The 5,192-nt window shown below is 36.9% G+C and overlaps 1 pseudogene; it reads right to left on the reverse strand.

The window, feature by feature from the left end:
- Positions 1-4,255: 4,255 nt before the first annotated feature.
- LOC124982712 (dual specificity protein phosphatase 1-like) lies at positions 4,256-4,872 on the reverse strand (annotated as a pseudogene).
- Positions 4,873-5,192: the final 320 nt, after the last annotated feature.

Consider the following 5,192-nt stretch of genomic DNA (forward strand, 5'->3'; position numbering starts at 1 on the left):
GGAAACTCGAAGTCAGTATACTTGGTTGTGTTAAGAGATATGCACTTTTAAGATTTTTGTCTTACCAGGGAGAAAAAGATGATTTTCAAGTAAAGACAATAGTTAATACATACAGGTTGAGGCAGTTCAGAATTAGGTCAGAAACTCTTGTATTCAATTCAAATCTGTGATCATTCCATCAAAGGATTATTTTTAAATTTTGTAACTGTTTTCATGCCTTGTGTTTTGGAGATTTGACAAACTAGAAAACATTATTGTTTTCATTTTTTTTTTTTACTTTTTTATTAGAGCATTATAGTTATACATAATAGTTTGGTTCATTTTGACAAAATCATACATGCATAGAATTTGATTTCTATCCCTGTCCTCCCACCCCTGATTTTTCCTACTCTCTTCCCTCTATTTCTCCTTCTTTTACTCTACTGATCTTCCTCCTACTTACTTTTTAATTTTTTATTTGTTCTTTTTAGATATGCATGACTGTAGAGTATATTTTGACATATTATACATACACAAAGTATAACTTATTCTAATTAGGATTCCATTCTTGAGGTTGTACATGATGTGGAGTTTCACTAGTGGTATTCACATATGCACATAGGAAAGTTATGTACAATTCGTTCTATTGTCTTTCCTATTTCCATTCTCCTCCCTTCCTTTCATTTGCTTTTGTCTAATCTCATTTATTTATTTTTGATTGGTACTTTCTACATATACATAAAGGCAGAATTCACTGTGGTATATTTATATATGCCTACAACATGATATTTTTTGCTATTTATATATTCTGGGTATTAATCCCCTACCAGAGAAGCAGGTGGCAACGATTTTCTTCCATTGGATAGACTCTCTCTTCATTTGGATTTGACTTTTGTGTTGGGTGAGAGATAAGGATCTAATTTCATTCTTCTATATATGGATATCCAATTTCTCAACACCATTTATTGAAAAAGTTATCTGTTCTCCAATGTATATTTTTGGCACCTTTGTCAAATATCAGATGACTGTAAGTTTGTGGGTTTGTCCTTCTTTCTTCTGTTATATTCCATTGGTCTTCATGTCCATTTTTTGATGACAATACCATGCTGTTTTTGTTCTATAATTCTGTAGAATAATTTGAGAATGGGTATTGTGATACCTCCTGCATTGTTCTTGCTCAGGATTGTTTTGACTATTCTGGGTCTCTAATTCTTCCAAATGAATTTAAGGATTTAAGGATTGTTTTTTTCTAGTTCTTTTAAGAATGTCATTGGGGGCTGGATATAGCTCATTTGGTAGAGTTCCTGCCTTGCATGCACAAGGCCCTCAATTCAATCCCCAGCACCCCCCCACACAAAAAATGTCAATGGTATTTTGATGGGGATGAATTAAATCTAAATATTGCTTTTGGTAGTTTGGACATTTTTACAATATGAATTCTACTTATCCAAGACCATGAGAGATCTTTTCACCTTCTAAAGTCTTCTTCCTTTTGTTTTGTCAGGTTTCTACAACTTTCATTGTAGAGATATTTCACTGTCTTGGTTAGATTAATTCCTAAGTATTTTATTTTATATTATGAGGTTATTGTTAAAGGGATGGTTTTCCTGATTTTTTTCTCAGCAGAATCACTTTTGGAGTATAGGAAAGCTATTGAGTTATGAATGTTGATCTTTTATTCTCCTGCTTTGCTGAACTCCAGAAGTTTTCTGGTGCAGATTTCTTTTCTTTTTAGTAGTCTAGATATGGGATCATGTAATCAGAAATCTGAGATAGTTTGATTTCTTCCTTTCCTATTTGTATCCCTTTAATTTATTTTCCTTGCCTGCCTGCTCTGGCTAGAGTTTCAAGAATTACATTGAATAAAAGTGGTGAGAGTGGACATTTATGTCTTTTGTTCCTGATTTTAGTAGAAATGTTTTCAGTTTTTCTTCATTCAATATGATGTGAACTTAGGGTTTGTCATAGGTAGCCTTCATAATTTTGACATAAGTTCCTTCTATCCCTAGTTTCACTGGAGTTTTACCATGAACTGATGCTGGAATTTATCAAAGGCCTTCTCTGCATGTATTGGGATGATTATATGATGCTTGCTCTTAATTCTATTTAATTCTATTTAAGTTGGGAATTACATTTATTCATTTGTCTGTACACAGAAACAACCTTGCATCCCTGGAATGAAACCCACTTGATCATGGTGTAATATCTTCTTGATGTGTTTTGAATGCAGTTTGCTAATATTTTATTAAGGATTTTTGCATCTGTGTTCATTAGGGATGTTTGTCTGTAGTTTTCTTTCCTTAACGTGTCTTTGTCTGGTTTTGGTATCAGGTTTTTACAGGCTTCATAGAATGTATTTTGGAATGATTGCTCCTTTTCAATTTCATGGACTAAGGTGAGAAAGACTGGGGTTGGTTCTTCTTTAAAGGTCTGGTAGAACTCAGCTGAGAATCCATTTGTTCTTTGGCTATTCTTTGTTGGAAAGCATTTACTCTGGTTCAATATTATTTCTTGATTTTGGTCAGTTTAGATTTTCTATATCTTTCTAGTTCAATTTGGGCAGGTCATATGTATCTAGAAATTGGTCCATGTCTTCTAGATTTTCCAGATTATTAGAGTATAAAATTTCAAAACAGTTTCAAATAATCCTCTGAACTTCAGAAGTGTCTGTGGTGATATATTCTTTTTCATCTACAATTTCACTTATTTGGTTCTTCTCTCACTTTCTTTTGGTTTCTTTGGTTAAAGGTTATCATTCTTATTTATCTTTTTGAATAAATAAGTCTGTTGCATTGACCCTGTATATTATTTTTTATTCTTGATTTCATTTATTTTAGTTCTGATCTTTATTATTTCCAGTCTCTTACTGGTTTCATAATTATTTTGCTCATCCTTTTCTAAAGCCTTGAAGTGGAGCTTAAGCTCATTTATTTGGATTCTCTCTCTTTTTTTTAAATTTAGAAATGCCACAATTTATTCTGTTGTATAAAAAAAGTCATGCTTATATAATAAAATGTCTTCTTAGAAAAAAGTAAATATATCATTTCAGGTCATAAATAACCAGCAAACACACAACTATTGGCAACTAAATAAACCAATACTGATGTTTTCCACCAGTGGTGAGAGCAAACCTGCTCAGGATCTATTTACAAGACAGTACAGTACTTGAACACAAAAGTTGAGGTATTTGGTTCTTCTAGGAGTAGATACTGACATTTGTGAAGGCAGATGGTCTACATAAAACTAAATAAGGTATATATTGTCATACATATATGTTGTTGGGAATGGTAATACTAGTGGATATGTTAAGCATCAAGTTTCTAGAAAAAAGCGGGGCAAGCAAAAACCAGTTCACACATAAATCCATTCTCTTTCTCTCTCTTTTTTAGGTTAAATATGCTTCCTTTGTTACATAAAGCCAATAACTGCTACTTCTAAGTTCAACTGTGCATCTCTACATTTTTCAAAGTGTCATGCCTGTGATGTTAACAACAATCATTTCCAAGTGTCTTTGGGTGGTGGCTCCCTATGAGTGTCATCCATGATACCTGCACCCCACTTCACACCATCAACAAACTGCTCTGGGAAATTTGGTTATCCCAGGCCCAGAGGAAACATATAATCAGTGTTCTTCTACATCTTATTGTATCAGATGCTTGCAAAGTACGGTTTCAAGCACATCATTGGAAAAGAGGAATCAGACCTCGCTGCTGTGGTGAGCTTGCAGTCTACTAGTTGGGAAACTGTTTTGAGAATGACCTTGAATCTTGGAAATCATGGCATGTCCTCTGGAGAAGGTGCAATATTTCTTAACAGCTAATTATAATGCAAATTAGGGCTCCATTGTAATCTGCTTTGTTATTTATAATGATAAAACAGTATATTGATAAGCTAGGACACCTGCAATATCTATTTCCTTTCTCTTTTTTGCCCTATTTTGTCAGAGGGACTTGATGTACCCAATATATATTGGTTCAGAGAGTGCTGAGTTCAGCAAATGTCTTGAGGCAGTCACCATCGTGACTACTTAGAACACAGGGGAACTCAGGTGAAATTAAATAAATAAGGGCCAGTACCCATAAGCCCATCTCTGGAGTTACTGTCTCTCTCTTCTGGAGGAAGAGCCTGTGGTCCTGGTGGGATAGAAGCTCTTCTTCTCCAGTGCCTTCCGCAGCTGTAGAGGTGGTGATAGGGTTCTGAAGGTAGCTGAGGGCATTGTTTGTGGAGTGGGCAAGAATAAAGAAGAGAAGTTGAAGACAATGGTGTTGGAGGTGCCTCAGTCCAGCACAGGTATGGTGGGGCTCCTGGCCTCAGCTGAGCAGTGTGGGACCAGCACCTGGGACTCAAACTGCAGTAGTTGGCCCATGAAGCTGGAATTGGGGGAGATGTTGCTTTGCCTCTGCTTCACAAACTCACAGGCATCGTCCAGCTTCACCAGGTTAGTTCTTATGAGGTAAGTGAGGCAGATAGTGGCTGATGGCGAAATGAGGCAGATAGTGGCTGACTGGGAAATGCCCACCTGGCAGTGAACAAACACCCTTCCCCCACATTCTTGATGGAATCTATGAAGTTGATGACTTCATTGAACCAGGAGCTGATGTCCACCTTGTGTTTATCCTTCACAGGGATGTTGCTCTTGTACCTCTTGTACTGGTTGTGGTCCTTGAAATAGGACAATGAGCTGAGATGTCCTTCAGGGCAGTGATGCCCAAGGCATCCAGCGTGTCCTTTTGGGAACACGCCTGTCTTGTACCTGTTGTAGGCACTGACCAGGTACAAGAAGTGCAGGATCTCCACTAGGCCACCCTGATCATAAAGTAGGGTGCTGCAGGAATTGCATCTAGATTCTGTACTGTCAGGGACACTAGCACTCAGGGGAAGGCTGAGCCACATGGGGGTCGACTGTTTGCTACACAGCTCTGGGAAGGAAGCTGAAAGAGTTTCACACCCTCCTAGCAAGGGGTGCTAGTGGGACTCTGGGCCTCACTTGCTCTTAGCTCCCCGCCATCAGCACTGCAATTGACCCATGGCAATTTCTTTTGGTTAGTCCTTTGCACTCTGTAATCTCTTTTTTTAATTTCAGAGCTTAGTGCTATAAATTTTTCTCCTAGAACGGCTATCATACTGTACTGGAGATTTCCATATTATGCATCTCTGTTTTCATTTGTTTCTAAGAATTTCTTTGTTTTTTCTTTTATTCTATGATCAATTCT

The sequence above is a fragment of the Sciurus carolinensis genome, chromosome 4, assembly GCF_902686445.1.
Source record: "Sciurus carolinensis chromosome 4, mSciCar1.2, whole genome shotgun sequence".
Lineage (NCBI taxonomy): Eukaryota > Metazoa > Chordata > Mammalia > Rodentia > Sciuridae > Sciurus > Sciurus carolinensis.